The sequence below is a fragment of the Sapajus apella genome, unplaced genomic scaffold (genome assembly GCF_009761245.1).
Source record: "Sapajus apella isolate SASKATOON/1434 unplaced genomic scaffold, GSC_monkey_1.0 scaffold34, whole genome shotgun sequence".
Lineage (NCBI taxonomy): Eukaryota > Metazoa > Chordata > Mammalia > Primates > Cebidae > Sapajus > Sapajus apella.
This window is the reverse complement of record NW_022436974.1, coordinates 18,031,534-18,047,516: the sequence shown is the minus strand read 5'-3', so window position 1 is coordinate 18,047,516 and position 15,983 is coordinate 18,031,534. Positions and strand designations below refer to the sequence as shown.

Sequence of the window (15,983 nt, the reverse complement as noted above, 5' to 3'; positions counted from 1 at the left end):
AACCATAAGATAATAAGTTTGTGTTGTTAAGCCAGTAAGTTTGTGGTCATTTGTTACAGAAGCAAGAGGAAACAAATACACCTACCACATATACTCTTTTAACCCTCAAAACAATCCTTTTTTTTTTTTGAGACTGAGTCTTGCTCTGTCACCCAGGCTGGAGCGTACAGTGTCACAGTCTCGGCTTACTGCAACCTCCGCCTCAGCCTCCAAGTAGCTGGGATTATACAGGTGCACACCACCACACCAGCTAATTTTTGTATTTTTAGTAGAGATGGGGTTTCACCATGTTGACCAGGCTGGTCTTGAACTCCTGACCTCAAGTGATCCACCCATCTTGGCCTTCCAAAGTGCTGGGATTACAGGCGTGAGCCACTGCACCTGGCCAAAACAACCCATTTTTAGGATGAAGAAACGGAGACTCAGAGGGTTAAACAGTTTGCTAAGGTCACATAGCTGGTAGATGGTAGAGAGCTGAGAGTTGAACCCTAGGTAGTCTGACTGTAGTGTCTGGGTATTTACCCAGTGTACCCAATGCCTCTCGTGTTAGTTGGTTTATTATTTTTTTCAAAATATCTTTCCTGCAGTTTTGCAAAATTTTAAGAGGGAAGTAAGTTTCTTTGCTCAGTATGATATTTTGGTTCGTTTTGGTGTATTCCTCATGAATGCCAAGATTCTACTGTACAAACCACCACGGTATCATGGTTCAGAATGAAACTAAACAAGTCTTAGTGTTGTTTCTTACTAGTTAAGCAATGTTGTGAAAGTTATTTAATAGAGCATAGTGCTCTCATTTTAAAAAGTGGGATAATAATCATACTTACCATAGGACTGTTTTAAAGCGAGATAATGCTTTCAAAACACTTGGTACAGTATTTGACACAGAGTAAGAAGGTGGTATTCATTGAGCTATTACTTAACTAATAATAATAGCATTATTAGAGCTAATAATATGACATTTTTAGAATTATTTTTATTTACCACAAGTGTATACTTCAGGCCCTTTCAGTCCAGTTCAGATCCTAAAGCTTACAAAGTGGGAGGGAAGGAGAGGCTCATCTGGCATAATGCCCTTTCCTCAGATTCTAGAATATTGGTAATATCAGTCCTAGGTCCTGGCAAGTCATTAGAAGAAAGCTGGCAGCAGCCTCATTCTGCTGCCCTTTTCCACCATTTGAAGCAGAGATGAAGGACACTCAGAGAAAGAGAAAAATTAGGCAATTTACCAATTCATGGAATTCATTCATTTGTTTCTATCCTTTCCTTTTCAAGTAGCTGTGTCCCCATTTGCCTTCTTCAGGCAGTGCCTGGGTAGGTCAGCATGTGTGTCTGCAGAACTCTCTACTGCTGGGGGCCCCTGTCCAGAATCACTGGGCCGATGTCACTGTAAGTGAAGGTGGAAGGCTGTTTCTTGATTCAGTTAGCCGATATAGCTACAGTTCGTTTCCCTTCCAATTTTGGGCTTGACAGGCAGATTTGAGGAGAAAGAGGCAGAGGCAGCTTTTGATGTCACAGCTCTCCCACCTGCTTGTCCCTCTCTTGCCTATCCTGTTCTATGCTCTCCCCACAACCCCACAGTAGAATCATCAGAGGAAGAGAGGGAGTGATTGGCAGCTGGGAGGGGGCAGCCGTCAGAGCTGTGCCTCTCTCTCATGGAGCACCTGGAGAAAAGCAGATTCTAGCTTTTCCAGTCCATGAACAGCCCAGTGCTTATCTTCCACTGTGTCCAAAAGGGAAGCTAGGGGTGGAGTGGAGGGTGGGCTTCTACTTTTTAAGAAAATGCATGTCTTTTATTATAAATGTATTGCTTCCTTGGAAATAAAGAAGTATGAAAATGTATAGAGTTCAGAATAAAATTATTCTCTAATTCCCTACCCTGAAGATAATATTGTTAATGGATTGGTGCACTTTCTTTCCACTGCATTGCAGCTTAATTTTCTCACTTATCATTATATCTTGGAGATTTCCCAAGTTTGTACATATAATTCTATTTCATTCTTAATAACTTAATAGTATTACATAGTATAAGCATACCATTATTCATTTAAGTGGTGCTCCTATTAATGGATACTTTGTATTTTTAAAATTTTTGTTATTATAAACAAAGCTGTACTGCACATCCTTGTAGATATTTCTTAGTGCATGTATGTAAGAATGCCTAAAAGAAGAATCCCTAGAAATGGAATGGGTGAGTCAAAGAGTTCACATATTTAAAATGTTGGAATATGTTGCTATATTGCCCTCTAAAATGTTTTAATAATTTACATTCTCTTAGGTAGGTGTTCTTTAACTTTTTTTTTTTTTTTTTTTGAGACGGAGTTTCGCTCTTTTTACCCAGGCTGGAGAGCAATGGCGCGATCTTGGCTCACCGCAACCTCCGCCTCCTGGGTTCAGGCAATTCTCCTGCCTCAGCCTCCTGAGTAGCTGGGATTACAGGCACACACCACCATGCCCAGCTAATTTTTTGTATTTTTAGTAGAGACGGGGTTTCACCATGCTGACCAGGATGGTCTCGATCTCTTGACCTCGTGATCCACCCGCCTCGGCCTCCCAAAGTGCTGGGATTACAGGCTTGAGCCACTGCGCCCGGCGTGTTCTTTAACTTTTAAGAGCTCTTACCAGTATGCAACATGTGAATTGCCTGAGATTTTGACAGCCTTTAATAACCTCTTTCAGTGCAGCTCGACACACTTCGTGTGCTCGGTACAGATACTACGGTAGGCATGGGGTGTTTAAGAATGTCTGAAAGTTGAATAACACTCCAAACCTAGCCTACAGTCAGTCTGTCCTATGAAGGTTTGGAGTTAAGCGTTTTACTCTTTTCTATCTATGAAAGTCCTGGATGGCATCTTCTTCCAATAGAAGGCTATTTAATCTACCTTGAAAATTTGTTGTTTTGTGTGGCTACCATCATGAATGATCTTAGATTGTTTGGATAAATGGATGCAACTTCCACACCAGAACTTGCCCCTTCATCTTGTACTTTTCTGTTCTGGAGATAACTTCTTTCCTTAGGGGAGTTTACAAGTAGGGGAAGAGACAAGTATAGGCATAACTCACAAATAATGTGGTTCAGTTCTGGACTACCACAATAAAGTGAATATCACAATAAAGTGAGTAAGAAGAGTTTTTTGGTTTCACAGTGCATATAGAAGTTATGTTTATTTACCCTATAAACTCTATTAAGTGTGCAAAGCATGATAGCTACAAAAAAGTACATACTTTAATTTAAAAGTATTTTATTTGCTAAAAAATGCTAATGATCATCCAAACCCTCAGTTACCAATACTGTTTTTGCTGGAGGGTCTTGCCTCAATTTTGATGGCTGCTGACTGATCAAGGTGGTGATTGCTGAAGGTTGGAGTGGTTGTTGCAATTTCTTAAAATAAGACAACAAGCTGGGTAAATTGCCTCATGCCTGTAAATCCCAGCAATTTGGGAGGCTGAGGTGGGAGAATTGCTCGAGGCCAAGAGTTTAAGACCAGTCTGGGCAACATAGTGAGACACTATGTTTATTTTCTGTATATACAGAAAATAAAAAAATTAGCTGAGTTTGGTGGTGCATGCCTATACTACCATCTACTAAGGAGGGTAAGGTGGGAGGATTGCTTGAGCCCAGGAATTCAAGCTTGTGCCACTGCACTCCAGCCTGGGCGGCAGTGAGATCCTGCCTCTAAATACAATGCAATGCAATGCAATGCAATGCAATGCAAGACAAGACAAAAATGAAGTTTGCCACATCAGTTGAGCCTTCCTTTCACAGAAAGATTTATTTGTAGCACGTGATGCTCTGTGGTAGCATTTTAACCACAGAACTTAAAAAAAAAAAAAAACTGAAGTCAATTCTCTCAAACCTTTCTATTGCTTTATTACATCGTTATTTCAACAATATTCACAGCATCTTCACCAAAAGTAGATTCCATCTCAAGAAACCACTTTCCTTGTTCATCCATGAGAAACAACTCCAACTCCTCATCCATTTAAGTTTTATCATGAGATTGCTGCAATTTAGTCATATCTCTCCCATTCTTTTTTTTTTTTTTTTTTTGAGACGATCTTACTCTGTCACCCAGGCTGGAATGCAGTGGCACGATCATGACTCACTGCAAATTTTGCCTCCTGAGCTCAAGGAATCCTCCCACCTTAGCCTCTTGAGTAGCTGGGACTATAGTTACATGCCACCATGTCCAGCTAATTTTTTTTTTTTTAAATAGAGATGGAGTTTTGCCATGTTGCCCTGGCTGATCTGGAACTCCTGGGCTCAAGTGATCCACCCTGCAAAGTGCTGGGATTACAGGCCTGAGCCACTGTGTCCAACCTGGGCTCGACTTAACCCTTCAAAGTCATCCATGAGGATTGGAACCAACTTCTTCCAAACTCCAGTTAATGTTGATATTTTCACTTCCTGCCGTGAATCATGATTTTTTTTGTTTTTTTTTTTGAGATGGAGTCTCACGCTGTCACCCAGGCTGGAGTGCAATGGCACAATCTCGGCTCACTGCAACCTCTGCCTCCTGGGTTCAAGCGATTCTCCTGCCTCAGCCTCCTGAGTAGCTGGGATTACAGGCATGCACCATCACACCTGGATAATTTTTATATTTTTAGTAGAGACAGTGTTTCACCATGCTGGCCAAGCTGGTCTTGAACTCCTGACCTCAGGTGATTCACCTGCCCTGGCTTCCCAAAGTGCTGGAATTACAGGTGTGAGCCACAGAGCCCAGTGAATCATGAATGTTCTTAATGACATCTAGAGTGGTGGAAACTTTCTACAAGGTTTTCAATTTACTTTGCTCCAGTCCATCAAAGGAATCACTATATGGCAGCTATGGCATTAGGAGATATATTTCTAAAATAATAAGACTTGAAAATGGAATGCCTCCTTGATTCATGGGTTGCAGAATGAGTGTTATGTTAGCAGGCGTGAAATCAGTATTAATCACCTTGTGTATCTCTATCAGAGCTTTTGAGTGACCAGGTACATTGGCAGTGAGAAGTAATACATACATATTTTTGAGATAGAGTCTTGCTCTGTCACCCAGGCTGCTGTATGTGGTGACATGATCTCAGCTCACTGCAACCTCCACCTCCCAGGTTCAAGTGATTCTCCTGACTCAGCTTCCCTTGTAGCTGTGATTACAGGCATGCACCATCACACCTGGCTAATTTTTTTTTTTTTTTTTTTTTTTTTTTGTATTTTCAGTAGAGAAGGGATTTTATCATGTTGGCCAGGCTGGTCTTGAACTCCTTACCTCAAGTGATCTGCCTGCCTCGGTCTCCCAAAGTGCTGGGATTACAGGTATGAGCCACTGTGCTTGGCATGCAGTAATATTTTGAAATCTTTTTTTTTTCCTGAGAAATAGGTCTCAACAGTGGACTTTATTCAGTAAACCATGCCATAAGATGTACTCAGATGAATCATCCAGGCTTTGTTTTTTCATTTCTAGAACATAGGCAGAATAGATTTCACATAATTCTTAACGGTCTTAGGATTTTCAGTGCTAAATGAGCACTGGATTCAACTTAAAATCACCAGCTGCATTAGCCGCTGAGAGTCAGTCTGTCCTTTGAAGCTTTGAAGCCAGGCAATGACTTCTCTAGCTGTGAAAGGCCCAAATGGCATCTTCTTCCAGCAGAAGGCTATTTTATCTACACTGGAAATCTGTTGTTGAGTATGGTCACTGTCATCAATGATCTTAGCTAGATCTTCTGGATAATTTTTTGTAGCTTCTACATCAGAACTTGCTGCTTCACTTTGCACTTTTATGTTCTAGAGACAACTTCTCTTTTTTAACCTCGTGAACCAACCTCTGCTAGCTTTATACTTTTGCAGTTTTCTCACCTTTCTTAGCCTTCATTGAACTGAAGAGAGTTAGGGCCTTGTACTAGATGAAGCTTTGGTTTAAAGGAATGTTGTGGCTAATTTGATCTGTTTATTTCCCCTCCCCTCCCCTCCCCTCCCCTCCTTTCCCCTCCTCTCCCCTCTCCTCCTCTTCTCTTTCACAGTCTCACTCTGTCTCCCAGGCTGAGTGCAGTAACACAATCTCGGCTCACTGCAACCTCTACCTCCCAGGTTCAAGCGATTCTCCCGCCTTACCCTCCCAAGTAGCTGGGACTACAGGCATGTGTCATCATGCCCGGCTAATTTTTGTATTTTTAGTAGAGATGGGGTTTCACCATGTTGGCCAGGCTGGTCTCAAACTCCTGACATGTGATTCATCCGCCTCTGTCTCCTAAAGTACTGGGACTATAGGTGTGAACCACCACGCCCAGCAGGCTGGTTTGATTTTCTATCCAGATCACTAAAATGTTTTTCATATCAGTGATGAGTTTGTTTTGCTTTCTCATCATTTGTGTATTCACTGGAGTAGCACTTCAAGAAATATTCCTTTGCTTTCATAACTTGGCTGTTTGGTGCAACAGGCTTGGCTTTCCACTTACCTTGGCTCCCAACATGCCTTCCTCACTAAGCTTAATCATTTCTAGCTTTTGATTTAAAGTGAGAGACATGCTACTTTTCCTTTCATTTGAACACTAGAGGTCATTGTGGGGATATTAATTAACCTAATTTTAATATTGTTATTTCTCAGAAAATAGGGAGGCCCAAGGAGAGGGAAAGAGTTGGAGAAATGGCTGGTTAGTGGAGCAGTTAAAACACATACAACATTTATCAACTAAGTTTACTGTCTTATATGGGTGAAATTCATGACACCCCAAAACAATTACAATAGTAGCATCAAAGATCACTTATCACAGTTCATCATGACAGACATGATAATAATGACAAAGTTTGAAATATTGTGAGAATTACCAAAATATGACACAGTCACATAGTGAACATAAGCTGTCAGAAAAATGGCATTGGTAGACTTGCTTAACATGGGGCTGCCACAAACCTTCAATTTGTGAAAAAAAAAAAAAATAAGCCACAATATCTGTGAAGTTCAGTAAAGCAAACTGCAATTAAATGAAGTATGCCTGTAAACCAAAATTATGGTAGTATGCCAGGTATTAGGATATGAATAAAATACTGAGAGATCATGGAAAAGAGAGTAACTTCCTTTTTGGGGGGCGTTTGAAGAAGGCTTCCCAGAGTAAGTGGGACTTGAAAAGTGAGGAGTTCTCCTGGCAAGAACTCCTGGTTGGGAATTCATGTGCTCTCTGGGGAATGCTTTTGTTGATCTGTAGTGTGTTTGGGAGAAGTGGAGAGAAATCAGTCAGCATTGGTGGGTCACTTTAGGAAGGACCTTGAATGCGATAGAGAGAAGGAAAAATTTCAGTTGAGATGGAGGAAAGGCTGGAAAGCAGAGAGCCTGGAGCCCAGGAGGGTGATCAAGAGACTGTGCAAAAGGTCAGGCAGACGTGATAAAGAACAAGAGCAGGCTGATGGTGCTCAGGAGAGAGATGGGAGGGTGTGGGGATTGGAGACTATTTGGATACATTCCTTTGTTAACTCAGACTCATCTTGGATTGGTCAGATTTGGACCTAGAGGCCATCATTTGGGGCAAGTTTATTACACTGGACGGCTAATAAAACTATTGATTTTGTTTTGTTTTGAAACAAGAAATCCTTCTGCTGGGAGAAATGTCAATCCAATGTGCCTGAAGGGAATGAGCAATAGAACTGCTTGGATTGTCTTAACTGAACACTGCTGTCTCAGGATGATAGGGGCTTGTGCTCTGTGCTGGGCCAGGCTCAGACCTTTCTTAGACTATAATTCTCTTCTTGATTTGGAGCCCTGACACTGATCTCGGTCAGACATTGGAGAGAATGCAGGGTTGGGGAGGGGTGGAACCAAAGTTGTGTGCAAGAAGACTTGTGAAAGAAAAAACCTGGAGTTAGTGTGGACACATAGTGATTCATTCATTTATATATTCATTGATCAAATCTATATGAGACTTTACCCTGTGCCCAGCAGGGCACTGACCATAGAGATGCAGAGCTCTTGTTCCTCAGTAACACCTAGTCTAGGACCAGAGAGGGAAAAAGTTTGCAAATGGGTTGGTTTGGCATTGTCAGATCTAGTCTTCAATAAAGTGTGGAGTTTGACATGTTTGTCCTTGGAACCCTCCTCTTCTCCCCTTTTCTCTATCCTACCCCTCCTCAGGCTTCCTCATGATGGTAGATTTGTGTACCATTCTTATTCACAGCTGACCACTAGCTCAACCCCATTAAATCATCAGCTGATGATCACAGGATTTCTAATAATAGCTTCAGGCATGATCCATCCTGTGCTTTCTTTTCCAATGTATATGAGAAAAAGCCCTGGCTTAGGCTGTGGTCCCAGCCTGACTGCTCACTAGCTTTGTGACTTTGGAAAAATCATTTAGCCTTTTCTGAGCCTCATTAATCATAATTCCTGCTCCGGCCTCCTCATGGGATGGTTGGAAGGCTCAACAGGATGTGGATGTGCTTTGAAAATTGTTGAGCTCAGTACAAAAGCAAGAGCCTGTAATTACTCCCTGTGCTCTCTGTTGCTTGGAGACAGAGATGTGTATTATCATGTCAGGATCCTTGCAATTCACAGGCTGCCCCTTTCTTTACCCCAGCTCTTATGGAATGAACATACCACACCTTGGTTCACCTCCTCTCTGTCAAACGTAGTGAACTCTGGGATGAATGGGGTTAGACTTATTTTCCCTGAGATGATATCTGTATGAAGGGCAAGGTGAGTGAGATTTAAAAAGGAATCACTAAAGTTTTCTATGTCAGTGGCAGAATAAGAGTGGATAGATAGGCTTAGACCAATGCAGAAGAAGTTAGGTTAAACACTGGGAAGAACAAACAGTGTTTGAAATTGGGAGACACCGGACTCTGAAACGTTAGTACGTTTTAAGACCTGGGTGTCGTCTTTTCTGACCAATTGTGTGACTTTGGGCAAGTTATCAATGTCACTCAGATATCATTTACTAAGTTATCAAAGGTCTCTAGGCTTTATTCCTAAGGATTGCACTAAGCTAATAAAGTGCTTACACTAAAATGTGAGCTGAATTCGATCTCCTTTTCTGGAACTTACTCTAATATGAAAGATGGAAGCAGCTTAATTTGTATAATTTGTAAGGCAGGGGGATAAGTTAGGGAGTTAGAATCCTAGTGTTCTGCAAAGCTCTCATGGAGAATTCACACTGCAGATTGCATGAAAACTTGGTCAAAATCTAGTTCGTAATTGTGAACTGAACATAGCTGTTCAGTTCCTGAAATGCCATATTTGTGTGCACTTGGAGGAGGAGAAAAAGACATTTGTCAGGCTATGTGTATCTTGAGCTCTTCCCTACATAAACCTATGACAAAAAAAAGATTTTACTTAATAGGCTAGGATAAAGGGAACTAGTAACGAGTTAAAGAAGTCTGGCTTAAATAGGAGAAAACTGAGTTTACTTGCCACTCATAATCATGTCTTCATGGGAGGGAAATGAAGGCTGCGGCTGATTATTCACATTAGAGGGAGAAGTTCCTGTCCTGTCTATCATCAGGAAGACTTCCCAAGTGGAATGGTTTCTTGATGAGGAAGCCTTCCCAAAATTTCCTATGTGGAAACCGTCCCAAGTTGCAGTTGTAGAGTGACATGGACATGATTGTCCATGACGATGATGATGATGATTACAATAATGGTGGGAATGTATACTATGTGCCAGGCCCTGTGCTAAGTACATTACTGACTATCTCCCTGAGATGATGAATTGCCACCACATGATGCATTATTAGCTTCAATTTACAGATGTAGAAACAGAGGGTGGTGAAGGTTAAACCTTGTTCAAGTTTATTGTTCTAGTAAATTCACAAACCTAAGAAGTCTCACCCAAGAGCCAACAACTATATATTGTCTTGTAGTTTGAATTATTTTCTAGCTCCTGCTTTAATCATTATCCTGTTATAACATATTTGAATTAAATCGAAGCAGTCTACAGAGATTTTCTTTAATATTAATACATGTCTGAGTTTTAAACTTCCTTGAAAAATTTCTCTGAGGTTTCAAATAAAGACATCTCACTGCTTGCAAGTTACCTTATTGTCCATTTTTTTTTGGAACAAACTCATAAGACAGACACTGTTATCCTCTTTAACAGATGAAGAAATAGAAACTCAGATAATTTACGTAGCGGTCCTCAAACTTGTATAATCTGGAGGTCTTGTTAAAAGCAGGTCTGGGGTGGGGCTTGAGATTCTGCAGTTCCAGGAAGCTCCTAGGTGCTGTCAAGGCTACTGGTCAGGGACCATCCTTGGAGGAGTGAGAAGTAACCTGCTCAGGATTGCATAGCATATAAGAAAGAGATCCTTAAATTCCAGTCTCTTAACAGCAGCTGGTTATTTCTAAGGTGTGGTGTTGGTGGTACTCGCAATGCATGATTGCCCTTTGTCTGGTGGGACAGGCAGCTGGACACGTGTCTGGACTTGAGTCTGGCTGTGACTGCTCTGCCTCTTGGTGTTGCCCTCTCCTAGCATCAGTTTCTCACTCTGCACAAATTTGGGGTTAAATCACATAACTTCTGATATCTTTGAATACCATAGTACCATGGTAAATTATGAGAAGTGCCAGGATACAGGCAGAACCCTGGATAGAAAGACATTTCCATGAGACAAGAAGATTAAAAGGAGTCACTTTAGAATGCACACCATTTCTAGGCAAGCTTTGTGTCCAGGATCAGTAGAGAAAACATTTTATCTCTGTGAAAGAGAATGATTAATGTGCCCCAGGGTGGAAATTTTCTCAGGGACTGAGTTAGCACTCTCAGACTCTCCAGGCTGTGCTTTAAACAGGAGGGAGACAGCAGCTGTTGGATCTCTGTCAATCTGTGCGGCTTTGCTAAGCTTTCAGTCCTGTCTGGAAAGGTGGGGACTTCCTTCTTATCCACCATTCTAGGACAGAGCACCTTATCTTACATTCAAGAACCTTACGGTAGATGGGCATGTTCATTGAGGTGTATACAGTAAGTGTGTATATAGTAAGTGCTCAAGTTTTAAAAGCTCTCTTGTGAACAGCAAGTTGGTTTTTAAAGAACCAACAATAACCCAAACAGAGAAATTTTCTGTTTAATTTATTCCTCACTAGGTGTACCTGGAAAAGTAGGGTTGACTCTCCAGGACTGAACCCAGATGGGGAAAGGCATTTACCTCAGGACAGAGCCAATAAAGAAAGAGGGTTAATGAAGCTGGTTATAGCAACTACTCTTTTGTGTTTATCTCATTTGATACACAAAACTACCCTACGGGGTAGATATTATTAAGCTCATTAAGAGATGGAAGCTTGGGAAGGTTAAGATGCTTATCCAAGGCGATAGCCTGTGTGTGGAATTTAAGTCCTGGTCTGATTACCCCAAAGCCCCCACTCTTTCCATTCTGCTACACTGTTTATCCTATAAAACCATTTCCAAGAGAGGGGCTGAGGGTCACATTGGAGAAGTCATATTTGCAGAGCTTATAGCTTGCAGTGAACGCCAAGTACGAAGTACTCAGACAGCTCCAGCTGAGCAAGGATAGCAGGTAGCTATTCTGAGAGAGTCTGTCCCAGCATCCCTCCACCAAGTATTTATTGAAAGGGCTTATATTAACTACAAACATCCGCTAGATGGTCATTTGAGGTGGGTTGCTGAGGCACCTGTGACCTTGTACACACTCAAACTGCATTCTCAGGAGGCTGTTTTCAGCATTCCTTATCACACCACACACTCCACTCCCTGTCCTGTTTTCAGGCTCAAGGAGTTTCATTCCCATGCACAAATAACATACACAGTGCCTCAGTATTTTTCCATACCCCGACCTCAAATGCCATGTACATAAGCTTGAATATGTTTCTCAGCACAACCCAAGTCTCCCCTTTCTTTAATTCTTAGAGCATGTTGATCATCTAATGCAAGGTAAGCTTCTGTCATTCTTTGATCATAGGTGCATCGGGTGGCAGCACAGAGCCATATGCAGATGCCTAGCAAACAGATACAAAAATGAATAAGTATAGCGGCCATCACCCAAATGTGTATGTTTAATCCAGACAACCAAGTATTTGGGTTTAACTATTGAAAGCCTTCTTGTACTTGCTGAAGGGTACTTGTTTGTAATTGCTGTGACCATTCTTCAGGTTGTTTCTTTAATTCACTTTCAGGAGTGGAAATTTAAGAAGACAAATGGTTGTGATAAGCCCCTTGCAGATGTGCTTTTCTAAATAACTGTAAGGCGGAGTCTCCTTACCAATTCCGGGTTAACTTTATAGGCAGCCACAGTTCTGTTCACTGTATTAAGATCATGACATAGGTTATATTTAACTGCATAATATTTTGATGAGACAAGCATGTATCATACCAGGTACTGGAAGAGACATTAATACTATAAAAGGATCAAGTCTGCTCTGTGTTAGGAACACCTTGCCCAAACAGAAGTGTATTAGAGTGTATAGTACAAATGAGGACTGTATCAGTAACATTATTCTGCAAAAAGAAGGTATAGCTGCCACCACTAGTAATGTACTCACTATGTGAAAGAAACCATTCAAAAAAGGAAGACCTAGTCTCCAAATATGGGTTTTGTTTGGTCTGACCACACCACGCCTTGGTTGGCATGGTGACCCCCACGTATACCTTGGGAGGGCCTTCCGGAATTAGAAAACCTGAAGTAGCTGGAAGAAAGAACGATCAACCTATGTGGCGCCTAACTAACCTGAGACATTATTCTATTGTTTCTTATTCTGGCCTCAACTGACAAGGCCATTGGACTTTGTAACTGACCTTGGCCCAACCACCTGACTCCACACCCGATGACCCAGTGCCAGCTTGCAAACCTATGACCCCCTTCCAGCTTGCAAAAAGCCACCAACTATAACTTCTGTAACTTTCCATGGTTCACCCCAAACCTATAAAACCAACTCCCATCCCACCCCTCTTCGCTAACACCAGCCCCAGCCCGCCTGCACCCAGGTGAATAAACAGCTTTGTTGCTCACACAAAGCCTGTTTGTCGGGGTGGTCTCTTCATTCGGAGCACACATTTTAACAGATATGAGAAGGACTTAAAGCTTGTTTCCCTTTTAGTTGTAATACTGGTCCTGAAAGCCAATACTCTGACAAGGTGACTATTAGAGAGACTCTTAAATCCAGTAGTCTGATTTGCAGACATAAGATAACCATGGGAACTCGAATCAAGTGAGGTGCTATTATCAAACAGAGGCCCTTGGCACAGCACAGGTTGTCTGCACAGAGACCAACAGATGGCCTCAAACTTCTATCTTCAGTCCCTCCTCAGATGTCATATAGGCAGATCAGGCACTTGCGTAGCTTCATTAGAGACCTCAGCAAGATTAGTGGTAACAGCAGAAATAAAGGTCAAATTTGCAAGCTTAGCATCCCTTTTGGGCTGATAGTACAGATACTCCTGGGGAATGAGAGTAACACACTTGTCATATGCTATTTGTGGAAAAACAAAAAGAGGGATACTACACAAGGAGTCATTAAGATTAATCAATCTCATTTTCTTTTCTTTTTTTTTTTTTTTGGATACCAAATTTCTTTATTTGAAGGAACGGTACAAAGAACTTAAGTGGATGTTTTGGTACAACTTATAGAAAAGGTAAAGGAAACCCCAATATGCATGCACTGCCTTGGTGACCAGGGAAGTCATCCTGTGGCTATGGGGAAATTAGCCTAAGGCTTAGCTTTCATTATCACTGTCTCCCAGGGTGTGCTTGTCAAAGAGAGATTCTGCCAAGCCAGACTAGGGTGCTCCCATCTTGCGCAAGTTGGTCACGTGGTCACCCAATTCTTTGATGGATTTCACCTGCTCATTCAGATAATGTGTCTCAATGAAGTCACACAAATGGGGGTCATTTTTGTCAGTGGCCAGTTTGTGCAGTTCCAGTAATGACTGATTCACATTTTTTTCCAAAGGTAATGCACACTCCATCGCATTCAGCCCGCTCTCCCAGTCATCATGGTCTGGTTTCTTGATATCCTGAAGGAAGATGCGGCCACCTCGTTGGTTCTGCAGTTTCATCAGTTTCTCGGCATGTTCCCTCTCCTCATGAGATTGGTGAAGAAAGTACTTGGCAAAGTTCTTCAAAGCCACATCATCGCGGTCAAAGTAGTAAGACATGGACAGGTAAACATAGAAGGCGTAGAGCTCCAGGTTGATCTGGCGGTTGATGGCGGCCTCTGAATCCTGGTGGTAGTTCTGGCGCACCTGCGAAGGTGATGCGGTCGTCATGGCGGCTGCTAAGGAGAGGCGGCGGCGGCGGTGGCTGCGCGGCGCTGGAGAGGCGGCGGGGGGCCTTGAGGCGGTCCGAGGACGCGGTGTGGAGGTGACGGAGGGCTGGCTGTGGGCGGCCGGCCAGGGTGGGGGACGAGCGCCGGGTTCCGTCCAAGCACTGTTGAAGCAGGAAACCGCGGCGACTCTGGGCGAAGAACGTCTCTCTCATTTTCAATTAAGGGGTAAAACAGGGGCATCGATTGACTTCCTGTCCAAGAAGTATCATTAGATGACAAAGGCAGGTCAGCATCCCACCATGTAGTGACATTAAAAACAGGGGGATTTAGAACATGACTCTAATAAAGATGTTCTTGAGCTGATAACACTTGGAAAAGGACAAGAATTACCAGCTACCCTAACATCCATGTCTGTCTTACTTTCTGAGAAGTTTCCCAATTACTACCAGATACATAAGAAACCGGTTCTCTGCAGTTGCAGGGGCTTCCGCCGTGGCAAGCTGGGTAGTTGCTTGTTGATCCAATCTCTTTAGCTGTCCTCAAGTAATGTCTGGTGCCTTCCAAGTCATCACCATCATTGCTGGTCGATTCTCCAACAACAGGTCCTGCTCTCAAGGAGAGAGCCCCATATTCCCCCTTTTTTGTTTATTAAGATATACTTTAAGAGTTTAATGAGCTCATTTAACAATGTCCTAACCAGTTGAGTTATAGGAAATACCAGTTTTGTGTTGTATGTGTTGAAGTTACAATCCACATGTAAATTGAGCACTAAGATAGTAAGGCCCATTATCAGTTTTGTAGTTTGTGGAAGGCCTAAAGTTATAATAGATTCAAAAAAATGAGCAATTTTATCTTTAGTTTTTTCTCTGGTCTGAGGGGTAGCATTTATTAAACCTGTATAAGTGTCCATGGTAACGTGGAGAAATTTAAAACATCCAGAGGGTGGATACTGAGTAACATCAGCTTACCAGATAGCGTTAGGCACTAGACCTCATGGGTTGGCACCAAGTCCTAAAGAAAAAGGAGAGAGAGAATGCCGTTGGCAATTAGGACAAATTTTAATAATCATGCAAGCTTGAGCAGGTGTTAAATGGAAACTATTGTTTGAGACTGTGGGCACTCTGATTAAAAAAAGCATGATCAGCTTGAGCTCGCAAAAATGCAGGAAAGTCTGCAAACCACATTTGTGGTTGTACCAGAGCATCAGCTCAAGTGTTCCCTTCTGATAAGGGACCAGGTAACGTAGAATGAGGGCGAGTATGTGTGATATAAAGGTGGTGACGATGGACACAGAGGAGCTCTTGCACTGTAAGAAACAAAGTTAGTAGAGATTCATTAGTAATGCCCTTCACATGTGCAAGAGCTAAGTGAGTAATACTATACACCGCATAAGCAGAATCACTCACTATATTTATTTTTTGGTGAGGAAAAGTTTGTAAGGCCAATATCAGGGCACCTAACTCTGTCTGTTGTGTAGTTTTAAAATGTTCCTGGACTTTGTGGGGCCAATTTTGCGTGGCATCTTGCTACACTATAGCTGCTTTTCAGTTTTTTCTGAACCATCTGTAAACACAGTAATGGTGTGACACAAGGGCTCAGAGACAACAATAGATACAAATTTAAGAGGCAGAGTTTGTAAAAAGTTCAGGAGCTTAGAGGTTGGTACTTGGAAGCTGTTATTACCAATAAAGTCAGCCATTGCTATTTGCCAATCAAGATCACAAGCTAGGAGAGTATGAAATTGTTCCTTGCTTGACGGTAGGAAAAGAGTAACAGGATTATGTCTTGATAGTTGGATGC

The 15,983-nt window shown here is 42.1% G+C and overlaps 1 pseudogene across 1 annotated transcript; it reads right to left on the bottom strand.

Annotated features, from left to right (window-relative positions):
* Positions 1 to 13,483: 13,483 nt before the first annotated feature.
* Positions 13,484 to 14,387, bottom strand: LOC116563250 (annotated as a pseudogene). Its single transcript, XR_004274301.1, has one exon. The product of XR_004274301.1 is annotated as a ferritin heavy chain pseudogene (transcript).
* Positions 14,388 to 15,983: the final 1,596 nt, after the last annotated feature.